This window comes from Thunnus maccoyii, chromosome 16 (assembly GCF_910596095.1).
Source record: "Thunnus maccoyii chromosome 16, fThuMac1.1, whole genome shotgun sequence".
Taxonomy (NCBI): domain Eukaryota; kingdom Metazoa; phylum Chordata; class Actinopteri; order Scombriformes; family Scombridae; genus Thunnus; species Thunnus maccoyii.
Genome location: NC_056548.1, coordinates 26,020,970 through 26,037,026, shown reverse-complemented (window position 1 = coordinate 26,037,026; position 16,057 = coordinate 26,020,970). Strand labels below are relative to the sequence as shown.

Genomic DNA, 16,057 nt, shown 5'->3' with positions numbered 1-16,057 from the left:
CATAGTGGACTTTGTGACCAGTCAGTGCTGTGTCAACATTTCCAAACAGGAAAATGATTTACTAACCGCACTATGGTAGGCTCTCAGCAACAAGTGAAAAGGCAAAATAGAAATTTTCCTGTTTATTTTGTTTCTTCAGAGATATGCCATAAAGCTCTTCTTGAGGTCATAGATCAATTGGAAAATGGCTGGAAACACAGGAGAATGTTGATCAATGTTATGACTAATTTTGTGACCTTACGTATAAAGAAATGGATAAATACTCTGCAGTAAAACAGGATGTGTTAAAGAAGCACTACAGAATAAAGCAACCATATTGGATGGACGAATTAAACAAGTTATGGGTTGACTTGTGCTTAGCAGAGAAACGTTTCTTTAGTGTAAGGGCCAGAGCAAGTGAAGGATTCTAAAAATAATAATATAAATGTCAATCTAATTTTGATAGAAAGCTAAGGTTTTTCAAGAGATGTTTTAAAAGAGGACAAACTCTCCTGTTAGAATATTTACAATTCTGAAAGCTCAGAAATTTTGGAGGGAAATAAGTAAATTGGGGCCATAAAAGAGCAAGTTGATTCAAACACAGATCTTAATGGAAAATGGCGAATCTTCTTTTGAGACTGGCCAGATATTGAAGAGGTGGGAAACAGATTAAAGGTATGTGTATGCATGTAATAGCTCATCTTTATTTGATGTTTGATTCTTTAATGATATTTGTAAAGTAAAATGTGAGCTTGAAAACGGGATGAGTAATACAGCACTTTGCCAAAATCAAATGCTGAATAATGAGATCACTCGAGGAGGTGCAGAAAGCGGTAGATAAAGCTAAAGCAAATAAAGCTGTAGGTGTGTAGGAAACCCTGAACGAGATCATTCCTAATTTAATGAATATTTTACATTGTCTGTACCAAACATGCTTTTAGAATGGTATTATTCCATCTGTGTGGAATAAATCTATGATCAAACCCATCCTTAAGTCTGCAAAAGTGGACCCTACAGTTCAATAAAACTACAGAGGATATTAGCTTGATCAGTACAGTGTATACATTATATTCAGCTATCCTAATAATAGACTTCATTCATCCATCATAACAGGACATTTCTGTCATGTAAACCTGTGTTCTGAAATATACTCCTCTTGAATTTGTGGAACTGTACATTATGCATTCAGGCCATTTTGGGTTGGGGCCCCCATCAATGCAGATCATGAGACCTGCCAATGAAAGACGTATGAAAGTTTACAATTCACTGCAGATGCCCTCTACCATTATGAAATTACATCCAGTGCAAACATCGAGGATATGTCATGCAACTATGGGAGACCTGAAATCCAAAGACTGTGCCTATGGTGATTGCCAGGAATGCCTTCTCCATGTCCCTGCAACATTGAAGATGCCATGCAATACATACATTGTGTTCAAGCAATGGATAATGGAAAATAGAAACCAAGATGATGACAAGAGGATCACCATAACTGTCAAAAAGGAGGTGACAAGCACTGAAACAGAACAACAGTCAACTTCATGACTCTTCAAGTTCTGAAAGCACATATTCAACATTAGATGACAATATGTAATCTACCGACATCTTAAAGAAAATCTGGCATCCAACCAGTGCTTAATACATGTGGACTTCAGCGAGAATTACACATGCAAACACAACCAGGAAATACAGTTGGTGCATTTCAAAAGGGTCTCACCAACAGGCTACTCTCCACACACCGTACTCTATACAGCCAGAAAAAATGAACCAATTACCTGCTGCACTATCTCCCCATTCAGGCGCCATGACCCTCATGTTATCTGGGCACACTTGGTTCCTGTGCTGAAAATTATGAAAAAAGAGTTTCCAGATGTGGACCAGCTGCATTTTTTAAGCAATGGGCTGGCTACCCCTTACAAACAAAAGGGCAGTTTTCTACCTGTTGGCTACAGAGCCATTCCACCGAAGGTTCAAAGAAGCCAGCTGGCACCTTTTTTTCTGGCCAGTCATGGCATAGGAGACCAGATGGTGAGTCTGGGAGAGGATGGGTCTGACCCATCGTTGTTATTTGAAAAGCTGAGGGCCTGTCAGACATCAATTAAACTCATCTTCAACACTGAGGAGGGTGTGTACTGTGTATATTTACTGTATACATATGCAGTATACATACTGTCTATTCTGCTCCTGCTGACAGATGCAAAGGGGATGATGAAAATGCACTGGGCCATGAGCACCTGTCCTGGCTACCAGGTAGTATGATGGGATAGTCCACGAGATGATATTAGCTTGTACACTGATGACAAAATTATGTGTTAATAATAAAAGATCACTCCAACTAGACAAACTGACGTGGAATATGGTATGTAGAGGTAGGCTATGTATGTGTTGGAATACAAGTTGATTGTTCTGACATATATCCATATTGTTGACTTTTTTCACTGTTTTATGTTTTAATGATATTATCAAAATGAGCTTGTTGGTGAATTAATTTTCGGCCCATCAGGAAGATGTGGAAAAACAGTTTTATGCTTAGTTGTTCTGGGGCTCTGTAGCGTCTGTCAGAGGGGAGGAGTTCTGAGATATCATGGCTTCGGTGTGTGGTCGGGACTTTGATGAATTTTTCTGCAAAATAAATCCATGTTGTTGATTGTTTTAATGGTACATGCTATGACATTTTATGTAATTCCTTGTGACATTTTTATAAAATTCCTTGTCCAAGTTAAAATAACGTTGGTATTTTGTCCCCTGTGTTAAGGAGTGTGTGTGTGTTTTTTTTTTTACAATAATTGAATATTGTTAGAAAATGTAATCAATATTTCAATGCAAATGAAATAGTATTGAAGGGTCAATGATTTTAAAAATAAACAAATAAATACTTGTATGCATTTACTGTATGTAGCTGAAAATGAAAAGGTAAAATGAGGTGCTGGTGAGAAAATCAGTACTATATATATATATATATATATATATATATATATATATATATATATATATATATATATATATATATATATTTTTTTTTTTTTTTTTTTTTTTAAATAAATGATCAACTAATACACTTTTAAGAGGATACATGGACATATATTTTCTTAAATAATATACACATTGCACATGAATTTAAATTAGTATTTCAAACTGTCCCTAACAGGGTAAACATTATTTATCCACCATTTTATTCACTTTGTTTAATAAATGCTGAAATATACTGTATATGCCTGAGCTTGACCAAAATAACTTTTCAGATGTTTTACATGTCCCTTTCATGATAATACAAGAAAAAATTCAAAAGCTGTGCACTGAATACCAATAATGACCCTAATGCATCACCACCATACACTGATCACAGTACTTGCACCTTTGCTTTTAGGACACAACACTCTATTATTCGCACAGCTACAAGAGATCAAGTTTTTCCTCGTCATAGATCATGTTCAGCGTTTGAGCAAATGATACTGTTGTTTTTCTGGAGAGAACCGTCTCACTGAAATACTGTAGCTGGTGGGAGGATCTGTTCATGTTCTGTTCATCTAACCAGTACAGAACAGCACTTTGCTTTACACCAGGTGCTTCTGACTGGTCTGAGCAGGTGGGTGGCTGCACTACACTGCCTGATAATTCAGGGCAGGTTTTCTGAGCATGACAGCTTGTTTTTTCTGTTTATATGCAGTCATATTCATGGTGAATTACCACAATATCAACTGGGAACAAATGAGTATAAAAGCTGCATGTGCCAAGTGAAAATGCCACAGCACCACCATGTAGTGTCATAAAAACACAGCCCTTTATCTTCCCATTGACCAGGCATTGATGGCTTTCTGTGTCTGCAGTGACCATTAACAAAGTGCCTACATTTAAACTTGCCTGCTGCAGGGAGAGACAGCAAATAATTAAGTTTAGCCCTGTCATCATCATTCTTTCAGTGATTATCATACATATTAATGTTAACAGAGGGACTGGCTGAGTATGAAAGTACTCATTCCATAAGTGTTTCTCTGTGCCTCTCTCTCAGTTAGGTGTCTTTCTCCTTTGGATTGTTGTGAGTTTGACAGTGTGTGGGTGTGTGTGTATGTGTGTGGGTGGCTGCTGGTTTTGGTCATTGTCTATGCATGTGTGTTTGTGTGTGTGTGTGTGTGTGTGTGTGTGTGTGTATGTGTGTGGGTGCTAGCTGTTTGTATGCACTGCATGTGTTAAGAGAGAAGGACGAAAGGAGCTGCTGAATCTCAGAATCTAACACACACACCACACGCACACGCACGCGCACACACACACACACACACACACACACACACACACACACACACACACACACACACACACACACCACACACCACACACCACACAGCACACACACTCACACTTGCCAGCTTTTACTCAGGGTTCTTATTATCATCATGAGCTATATGAGAACATTTACCTACTTGTGCCACCTACATGCATCATGGAATTTGCCAGGCTGAGTTGAGATCAAATATTATATGTCAATGTACAATATGTTTCTTTTGTTGGGGATAGCAAGAGATGAAGTTGTCACAAAATAAACAAGGTCTTTGGTACACGTAAGATGAGTCAAATCAGGTCCATTAGCATATTGACATCTTTTACATTTAAGGCATTTTTAAACCTCAGTCACCACATGACAAAGGCAGCAACAAAATGCATTTCTATGTTTGCCAGCCTGTCTGGGCTGGAGCAGACAAAAAATATCTGCCATGAAAATTACTCTGACAATTTTCTCTTACTCCCTCTGTCAAAGCTATGGAGGGGAGAGTGAGAGAAACAGATATAGGCAGGCAGAATGGGATACAAGCACTAGGATGAAGAGGAAGAGAAGATCAGGAGGTGCCGATTATATAAGACCATCACAAATATCATGGTAAAGACCTGAGAGGGAGCAGAGCTATTTTAAACCTGGGCTAGAGCTCAGAGAAAGAAGCAGTGTGGGCTGATATGTTGGCCATCACAGCAAACTGTGCTTGTGTGTGTGTAAAGCGTGCGTTCCCCTCCCTGCAGAAACCTGGCAGATAGCGGACTGGGACTTTAAAAGATGTGTTACATAATGCCGACTGGAGCTTTTATCACAGTGAAGCACCTCCAAATTTGTCTCCTGGTCAAATCATTCCAAAAAATCCTGACTGTTGTTTCAGGATTTTGCAGGAAATGGACAGTGCTGAACAAATTCAGACTGAACTGCCCAGGATTATACAGACATGTACTGTACAGAGAGTGGATGTATGAGATGCTGGTAAAGACATGTTTTATTGGATGAAGCGGATAATAAAAAGTCACCTTCTGCAGGAATTTGAATATGGAACTAACTCAAAGATAAAGTGGATGCAATTTCTTCCAGACAGAAGAGCATAATTGAAAACTGCATTGTTGTCGCCAACATGCATTGCCTCACTATGTTAGCTAGCTTCACATGAAGCAGTACATATAAAAGGCAGAGTGGAGATGTGATGTAAGTTTAGCCACCTTAAATTTCACCCTGCCCCCAAATTTTTAACTTCTTTATTATAAAATCGTTTTTTTTTTTTTTTGATTAGCTTCACCCCAATATGTGTGACCCAATGGTAAAATTTAAAATTGCATTAGTATGTTTCTTGGCCACTTGGGGGCACTGCAGCAAGCTGTTATTACCATATTGACATATCACCTTATAAGTTGACAGTTGCCTATTTAAACATCAAGCAGACAGTGATATTAGCATTCATTATAAGTTGTGTTTCTGGCCTTTTGACAAATGTAAGTCAATTTTCATTCTCTTTTTAGCTCTGTTTTGCTCCACCAACTCCTAAAGGAAATATTTGAGACCTTGTTTACACTTAGCCACACGTGTCTTGGGTTAGTTAGCTGTCAGATACCAAACAATGCATCTAAAATGCAAATGAAGGGTTGGATTGAAATTTTGAAGTTTATGGATAGTCATTAACTAGCTGGCTAAACTGATTTTGTGCCAACTAAACAGCGAAAGTGCATATGTTATTCTTTGTCTGCATTACCATCACTCTACACTGGAGGAAGGCTTACCCTGATTTACATGTGGCCCAGGAAAATCAAGACTCCAAAACTCTTATTTGTAACGTGGCTAACAGAGACACATGCATTAAAGTTGCTAAGTGTAAATGAAAGTGCATTCAATTACATCTGGATGTTATCTAGACATGAGACAAACCACCTTTCACAATACATAGTTATTTGACTATGTATCCACAATGTTTAAAATATTGATTAGTGCAGCTTTAAACTGCATCAATATTAAATATTGAATATAATATTTGTATGTATTTCAAATTACACCAACGCAATTTTTTAAAATTTAATTTCAGCTACTGAGTTTTGCATTACTTCGCCACTTCATGCATATAAGCACCCACTTTTGATCATGACTCGGCTGCTACATCTTGCCTGGTAGAAATCACAAATCAGTGAAAAGAAAACAGCAAAAGATTTTGGAGCAAAAAACATTTTGGTAAAAGACTTAATTTAACTAAATGAGAGGGGGAATTCAATGATACTTAAGTACCATAATTATATAACTGTCTTGTTGAATATAGTACAGCAGAGGTACATGGCTCAGGAAAGAATGAGCATAAAAATAACATCTGTGACTGCACCCTCAGTCACTGATGGTGTTACTTTACTGTATGTTTATTGATTTTACATGTTGAGTCATTTGCTTTGGTGTAGCTCAATGACCTCAAGTCATGTTGTTTCTATAATTTTCTCCTCACCATGTAAAATGGGAGACCTATCCCTTCAAGAGATGAACAGAAATTTCATATTAGTATTTGTAAACATACATATTATGTCCTGTTTCTTTTCAGTATGCTTATTAAAATTCTAACCAGCCTGCAGGAGATATGGTTTAAAATGGCTTTGTATTTCCACAAACAATAAATGTCTGTCTTCCAGAGGTGATATTTTCCCAGCTGTCTAAGCTAGAAATCGGGAACAGATGATCTTTTAGTAGCTTTTATCCTTAATGCTTTATTAAAAGTTGCATACCGTTAGATCAGAGTGAAGATATTCAGTCTAAAGAAACTGTATCTGGGAAGATATGCGCTGTCAGGTATAACCTTGAGAAGAATCACACTATTTGTTGTAGTTTGTACTATGTGGAATCTAGTCAGAAGTTCAGGAAGCTATGCCACCTGTCTCTTACAGTATGCTCTGTATCTCAAAGCCCTCCACCTCCCACATGTCTTCTCAAGGTTCCTGATGGGAGGGTTCCTCACCTGAGTCCTGCTAGACACCTGTCCTGAACCCTGAGCCAGGAACACTCATGGCTTGGACATTATGCACCCAATCCTCATCCCTACCAATCGACACATTTATGCCTCTGACTTTGGCTTCCAGCTGCCAGATCATAATTATTCCATCTTAAAGTCCTGTCTGTAAACTCACAACTCCTTATTTCACCATAGGAAACGGGTGTCCACTACTGTCTGTGCTCAGCCTTAGAACAGCATTGTTGTTGATCAGCATGATGGGCTGGGCACCTCTTGTCTCACTATGTTTACATGCACAAAATATTGTGGTTTTTGCCTTTATTCCAAAAAAGACAATATTCCTACTAAGCTATTTACATGGCTAATGAAAATGAATATTCCACTAATATTCCCGTTTATATGCAGAGGATTTTCAGGGTTTCCCTTTGCTCTAGTGGGAAGGGGAATCACAAGATCTCAAGAAACCACCAAGGTGAAAAATGTTAGTGAGCTGCTGCCTGATATTTATAAGTGATATTGATATGACTGATATTATAGATTTATAGTTAGAGGCACATCCAGTACCTAGGTTGTTCCACGATGTTTACTACACTGCTGAGTGTTTTTGGTCCATCACACCGAGTCGTCACCATCAGTCCATGGCTGCATGTCAGGAAAATAACTGATCCCCTCTGTTGCTGTTGTGGAGAAGGCACGCTCTGTTTTTCCAGCCCGCCCTGAACAGCTCTCCACTCTCCTCTCATTCCTCTCCTCTATCTGCCTTCCTGCTCCAGTATATGTCATTTTGCCTGCTCAGGGGTGCATTACACAACCATCCCGTCATGCATCTCTATCCCAGCCTCGCAAACTGTTGGCTGGTTGGCTTGTTTACAATGCAGAGCTTACCGTAAACAGGCAAGAGGCTGTGTGTAGCAAACTGGCGTAAAAACTGCAGGTGAGACACATGTTCAGAATGATGTTCAATGTTCAGAGTCAGAGATATCTTTTTCTTTAGTCCACACATTCTTATTCCTTGTCAGAATCTGGCTCCTGCATCATCCACAATGCAACTTGACCGCCACAGCCAACAGTTCAGTTGGAGATTGGTGTGTTACGTTAGCTAATGTAACCTAGAGCTCCTAGCCTCCAGCAGAGATGAGGAGCGGGCTACAGAGGTCTGGTAACCTCACTTCTTTCGAACTCCGCACTCCAGATGTCTTTCATTTTAAATCTTGTAGCCTTCAGCGCCAACCAACACTGACTCATCACTTGAGGCAATTTATCAGTTTCACACAGTTCCCTCTGGAGAGACAAAAGGCTTTATACTACTACTAAATATTTCATATTTACTGTACAGAGAGGAGAGTGGTATCAATGTTCTCTAACTCTTGCTAAGAAAGCAAATAAGCCACATATTTCCCAAATATCAAACTATTCCTTAAACACAATTTGAGAGATTTAAAGTAGTGTCATGTAATGTTGTTTATCATGATGCACCAGTCTAGATCCAATCCTAAAAGCTAGCTTAACATTGTTTTGTAGAGTGTTAGGTGTCAAAGAAATTCTAAAGCTAAATAAATACAAGGCTACACAGGTTGACATTAGCGTAACTGTAGGTGATATTAGCATGTTGGGAAAAAGATCATGTGCGCGGTGAGAGAACCACATGTTACAGATAATATACTGTATATATCCCCTGGAATAAAAATGACAGTTTCTCATCCTCAGTAAAAAATAAATGTAAAGGATACGGCTGGCATTTTCTATATTTTCAACAAATCTCATGTTTCAAGCAGGGCCTACAGCAAAGCCAGGGCTTCTTTCTCAACAGTGCTGTAGTTTCTCTGGGGTCTGCCAGAGCTTTCTGGAAAAATTGCAGGCAGGGTGGTCAATAACTTGAACCAAATAGTAAAGCTGGGGGCAGCAATAACTGGTGAGCTGCACAAGGATGGCTTTACAGCTTGGAAGGCTTGTTCACATCTGAAGTCCCACACCAATTCCCAGCAGGACGACAAAGTCAGTCATGGGAGAAACAATGGCAGCAAAGTTATGAATAAATGCTCTACAGTAACCTGCTAACCCTTGGAAACGGCACAGCTGATGTTTGGTGGTGGGAGCTGGGTGCTCAGCAACAGCACTTATCTTGGCTGCAAGGGGCGAACCTGTCCTCGACCTTCTTCCTTGCCAAGATAAGTGATTGTGGCCTTTCCAAACTCACACTTACCAAGGTTCAGGGTCGGTGAGGCATTTTCAAGGCCTTGGAAAACAGCCAGTATTCATGTGGCTCTCCCTGTCAGGTGAATACATTACTACCTCATCTAAATAGACCTCATAGTTAGCCACACCAGACAACACTTTCCACATGAGTCGCTGAAAGATTGCATGGGTGTTACTCATGCCAAACACCATCACAGCGTACTGAAAGAAAGGAAGAAATGAAGTTGTCAGGAGTGGCAAAGATGGAGATATCAGAAGCTCTGTGTACTTGCCAGTAGCCTTGAAGCAAATCTAGCTTTATCACATAGCAAGCAGTTCCTACCCTTTCAATGCAGTCTTCAATATGGGAAGAGGAAAATTGTGTCCATTATTATGTTAAGGTTGGCTTGGATGCCAAACACAATAATGGATACAATACCAGGAAAGAAGTTTACTGCATGAAGGTTTATTGAAATAAATTAATAGATAAATGAAAAGCATATACTAAGCACCACAAAGGTGCGGCTGCAGCAGGGAGAGGGAGCTAAACAAACAGGCCTGCCTATGTAGGTTTAGCCCACAAGTCCACAGGTGCCTGCCAATCAAATGATCAACCTGGTGTTGTAAAAAGGAAACACCAAAACAGAATATAACAAAAGTCAAGAGGTTGTGATATGTAGCACAACAAGCTGGTGAAGCTCTGTCAACAGAACTGCGTTCCCGCACATGCTCAGTGGCATCTGCCTTAAATGGAACTAGACTGGAAACGGGATCACTGTTATTAGTTTTTGGAGCCATTTCTAAACAAACTAACGTGTCCATAATTTGTTGTGGTGAAGGAACATGTCACCCAACGCAGCATTGTGACTCATTGATGAGTTTTTAACAACAGCTACAACTCAGAGGAATGAGATATATCAGGCTTTCGATAAACACACAATACTTGTTAGTAGATCAGTTCATTATTGGTTTGGGTCTGCATGTGAGATTTGTTGACAGTAAGAAAAATATAGAAAAACATAGAAAATCATCAGCCTTATTCTTTAAAGTAGAACCTGGGATCACTCTAGACTGACTTGCTGCTATCCTGTTTTCATGACCAATTTTTGGCGTGTTTGTTTTGTTTGAACGCTGTCACATCACATTTTGCTGGTGGAATATATGGAACATATTCAGATCAATCTGTCAAATCTCTGAAATTAATCTGAAGTTAATCTTTACCACATTCTGGGTCATTTCTTTGATCTCATGATGTTTGAAGTGTTAAGGCCCGAAGGGAAGCTGTCATTACATCAGAACCTGATGGTCTATCTGTGACTGGACTTACTTCTCTGCTCAGATGAGGAAAAACGCTCATGGTCTTGATGATTATCAGCTGAAACATAAACAAAAGTAAACAGCAAGGATCCAATTTACCTGACATGTCATCTGGTTCTTGTCTGACAGTGTTTGTATGTCTGGATCACAAACATGTTGAACCCCTTAAGGGAGTAAAAGTGGCAGATAGTGTAAATGCAGAGGCGGAATATGGAGAAATATATCCAAAATGTTAATACAAGTGAAATATTTGGCTGCTACTAAAGTGAGGTATAAACAATCATAAGTTCAGCAACTTGCGTCATTCATCATTTGTTTTATGGCAAAGAATCAATTTCATCACTCAGCTCCTGTGAGTCAACTGTGCTTAAAGGTCTCTTCTGGTCTGTGTCCAGCTTTCACACACAGTTCTGTTTCCTTCTATAAACCAGCAAGTAGTGCCAGCTGATATGACACATCCACATGACGTCTGATCTTCCTGCTGATGCTGCAAGTGTTAGGTTCACCTTGAAATAAAGGACAGTGAGCCTCCCTTGGTTATTTCACACACACTAAGCGCCATTGTCAAACTAAAATAGATATATTCCTCCTGCTGTTCAGTTTTGTTTGCTTGAGTTCAGATGAGTCATATCAGGGTACAGCATCATCATTTCACAGCTATCTGGCCACAGCTCTCTAATCCAGTTTTATTAAACACCCTCCAGGTGACGCCAGGTGGAGTGTAGGCAGTCTCTTGGTGAAGTGTGGCGCCATCTGGTGTATTATTTTACACAATACACCTAGATTCTGCCTTTGGCTGGACTTGATTTTGACTTACTGCTGGTGACATTTTTATTATGTCGCTGTCATTGATTGCACTTTTTACATCAGTTATTTGGAAGCAAGGAGGATGATTTAGCCTTGTGGCCATCTGACTCTACATTTCTTGCAGGTGCTCATTATAACCTTTGTCTCCGCTATCAATCATGTTACTGTAGGAATAAGAGAGGTTTGTCTGCAAAATATTAGTAGATGAGAGGTTTAAATATCAGCAAGAGTACTAATGTGAAATGGTTTTATCAGCTGTAGCTCATAGCCTAGAGCTTTCAAGTGTAGACGTTTCCATAAGTGAAAGCTTTAAAGAGTTCTTGCTGGTTTAAAAATGAAACATTCACGATAAAAAGATGGTACAGCCTTCATCAGTTGTTAAATGGCGACCTTGAGTGCAGCTCTTTGTGCCTCCTGCCTGGACATTATGCATTTGAGAAGCAAATTGTGTTAAAGAGATATACAGTATATGTTCTGAGGCCTTGGTGGGCACACCTTGGCAAGTGCAGAGACTGTAAATCAAGCCATCCTCAGTAATACTATACAGAAAATTATGAATGCAATTCTTTTTGTATTAGTGTAGTTCTTTGTTTTTTCCTCTGTCATGTCTATTCTGTGGCTGATTTAGCTTTAGACAGCAGGTGAAGCAGTATGTTAATGTGCTTTAATGTGCTTGAGTGGTTTAAATGATTATGGCTGTTCTCACCAAAAAATGTATTGTTTTGGCAAGACTGTTGGCTGTTAACTGACCTTATTTGATTGGGATATGACAAGGTGTGGGCACATGGCTGGCCAAGGCTGGAATTAGTAACCATGCAGCTGGCATACCCATGCTTCACACTTGGATTTACTCAGGGAAAATGGAGCGGCCCAGAATTTGTGCCCATTTTTGGAATAACAGAAACTACAATACAATCTACCCATGAATGTGTTATCAGACAGGCTGCACACAGTTTCAGATTTGATATATGGACAATGTGATTAGCTATAGAGATTATATCTATATGATGTATACTGTATATGATGTTTTGGTACATGGAAGTATTCTGAAGAGTGTTTGCTGACAGTTTAGAGCAGCTGTGAAAACCACTGTGACTTTGTTGTTAACCACAATGTTCACTGATGCTCTGTGAAGTGCAGTAACTGATAACCATTTGACCCAGTTATGTGTAGCCTACATTATATGATAACACATACTCCAAAAGTGTACATTTTCTATATATATCTATCTATTTATCTGTGGGTTGGTGGTGCTATATATATATAACATACATCACCACTGGTCCTTGAGAGTGATTGTTGTGGGGATGTGTTAAAAGTTGGTCTACATACCTGAAAGAGAGAATAGGTGGTTTACATGAATTCACTGAAAACAAAACCATATTACTACAACTGATCACATCACAATTACAAACTGGAAGGGACCGTTAAGCCCCCTGCCACATATCATTTGGGGAATCAGTGCTTCAACACTACAGCTAGGGAAAGTCTGCCATCAGAGACATGCTAGCAGCAGCCATAATCCCAATTTAAAGGTACAGAAAGTTAACACAATATGTTAGTTGGGCAGCTTCAGATATAAACTGCTGTAAACTAGCAAGTCTGTCCATTTTAGACCATTTATAAAATCTAAACATGGCTGTGTTTTAAGACAATGCTGCAAATCACACCCGTGATAAATGATTTGCCTGCTAATGAACCACATTCTCTGAGAACCAACAGCACACACCTCTCATGCCAAACTTCTCCCAAAACTATCCCAATGATGGCAGCCTATCTAATCAGGGTTGTACAATTTGTGACAGATCAGTACTGTGAGGGGGAGAGCGTACAGACGAGGTGGCCGAGTGGTTAAGGCGATGGACTGCTAATCCATTGTGCTCTGCACGCGTGGGTTCGAATCCCATCCTCGTCGATAAATATCTGTTTTCATGCGCTTGATTTCCACGAGCCGCATAAACACGCGCCAAATAAAACACACCTGGAAGACATTCCGTCCCGAAATGTACCGTACATGCACTCCAACGCCGTCAACACTAACACACGTGACAATTTTCTAAATAAAATAATCAAAATGGATATCGTTTGCACCCCACGAAAGTGTGTATTGTGAATATAGATACTGACATGACAATAAATACTGGTACTTGTGAGAATGATGGTAATATTCAGTATTATGTTTCTATAATTTCCACTCAAAGAATGTGAATTGTAGTTCCTCACTGTGGCCACTGGAGCGCAGCAAATACTCATCATTGTCAACACGCACACGCACATGTAAATACACACACACACACACACACACACACACACACACACACACACACACACACACACACACACACAATCAGTCAATTCCACGAGTGTAAAGCATGGATGTAAAGACACAATAGTAACTAATAAAGCATTCTTCTCAGTTAAACCTATCATATAAAACGGCTAATAGTCTGTCCATCCACAGTTAAGGATGTATTCATGCAGATATTATTAGTGTTAACATGCAGACAGGTTGGAGCCCACACCAGTTTCCTCAGCGATAGCAGGGTACGTGAGTGCAGCAGGCGTCACTACTGTATACAGTCATGTGACATGCAACACAGTTTTTTTGCGATGTGAGTTTTGTGCAGCCAGCACATAGACTGTATGTGGGTCCAGCACAGATATTGATTATAGAACACCCCAGTGAAGTGTAATCAGCCCAGTGCTATAATGATAAATGATATCTTACAAGACGTTGAGACTGGTTTTGGACTTTCTCTGCTTGCAGATGAAGATGCAATCTGGAAAAGAACATTAAACAAAACAACTGAGCGACTGCAGGAAGCCTTAAACAAAACAGCTAATTGCAGTGAAAAGTGGGGATTCAAGATTTCAGTGAAAAAAGCCAAATATTTCGTAGGTAATAAAAAAACCTGAATGTCAGGGTTTATTTGTGTGTGGACAAGCAATTGAGAGAGTAAAAGAATTCAAATTCTTGGGAGTGCACTTTGATGAAAGACTAATGATCTACATGATAAGGTCAAAACTATATTATGGTTGTTTATGTTATGGAACAGCAGTCAAATTAAATCTAAAAAGGTTGGATGTAGGCCTAATACAGGCTGGGGCACTGAGAATATGTTGTGGGGCCATCTGTTCAATCCCGGCTTTACTTGTAGAGATATAAAAAACACTGCGAGCAAAATTAAGCGATATTACACGACAGGGTGTACTTTACCGTCATAGTTAGCACGACAGTGTTGTGGTCAGGAAGCGCCTCGTTCCTGACCGTCCGTTAGCGCGACGTCACGGTCTGTAGTTCTAATGAACGGCGGAGTAATAGTTTTAGTGATGAGGCATTTTTCGTTTGAGCACGGCAAGGTGTGCTGTCATGCTGATTTGAGCACGTTCTAAATGTCTAGTTGACCAATCAGATTGCTTGGTCGGAACAACCTGTTGTATAATTGGCAATGCAGTAGTTACACCAAGGGGACATCAAGGAGAGAAAAAAAAGAGTGTTTCATTTTCAGTATGGGTAAAGAGGTGGAGAAGCTAGAGGCCTCTCAGATACACTGGTCAGTTATACCACCATGGATTCTACCCACACCAGAAATAGACTTCAGTATATCAGCAAGCATAAGAACATATGACAGTGCTGCATATCCGTGCATGGTAAAGAAAGGCTAAAAAACAACTGGGAACATTATTTCCAGATTTATGCAGATGGGGTCCAAGATCCCAAAACTGGAAAATCAGTCTTTGCCTTTTAAATCCCAGACAGTTTACAATTTACATTTTCATTTAGCAGATGCCTTTGTCCAAAGCGATATACATCTGAGAGCTGATACAACACAAGCAAACAGACCTTGAAACTGTAAAGCTCAAATGACTGTCTGAGACAGAGCTAATAGCTGTAATGTGGGCACTACAGTGGGTAGAGGAGGTCAGGCTGAGAAGGGCAGTCATATGCTCAGACTCAGCCTCAGCTCTGATGATACTGAAAGAAAACAAGTTAGGGGCTCGACCAGACCTTGTGGTGGAGCTGTTGGTTCTGTTGTATAAAACTGAACAGGTCAGAGACTTGATGGGTTTTCTTTGGGTGCCAGCTCATGTTGGGGTGGAAGGGCATGAGGCAGCAGACATGGGAGCTAAAAGGGCACTGATGAGACATTGATGTGAGTGTATGTATCAGGATACCTGAATGTTGATCTGTCATCATAGAAAACATAACAGCTGTGTGGCAGAAAAAGTGGGAAATTGAAAAGAAGGATCGTCATTTCCTCTCGATACAAAAGAGTGTAAAGACAGAGCATTGCTATATGGGCAACGAGAGAAGGCAGACTGCCGTTATGACCACACTAAGACTAGGACACTGTGGATTAGCACGGGATCTATAGTGAAGATGGGCAGCATGAGGATGGACTGTGTGGAACCTTCAGAAAACAACAAACTGTTAAACATCTACTTATGGCATACAGCCTGTATGAAGAGCACAGTTATATACCACATTATCACATGTGGGAATACAGTCAGTCACAATGAGGAGCCTTCTTATTCTCACTGAGAACCAG

At 39.8% G+C, this 16,057-nt stretch overlaps 1 long non-coding RNA gene and 1 other non-coding gene across 2 annotated transcripts in view; one reads left to right on the top strand and one right to left on the bottom strand.

Annotated features, from left to right (window-relative positions):
- The window catches only part of LOC121913990, a 29,486-nt gene extending 14,323 nt beyond the window's left edge, over positions 1-15,163 (bottom strand). The window contains exons 1-3 of the long non-coding RNA XR_006100429.1: positions 14,725-15,163; positions 14,236-14,287; positions 12,780-12,839 (exon numbers count right to left, since the gene is read on the bottom strand). This is a non-coding gene — a long non-coding RNA (uncharacterized LOC121913990). The remainder of the gene's footprint in view (positions 1-12,779; positions 12,840-14,235; positions 14,288-14,724) is intronic.
- On the top strand, positions 13,341-13,422 carry trnas-gcu. The gene has a single exon. It is a non-coding gene; the product is annotated as a tRNA-Ser (tRNA).
- Positions 15,164-16,057: the final 894 nt, after the last annotated feature.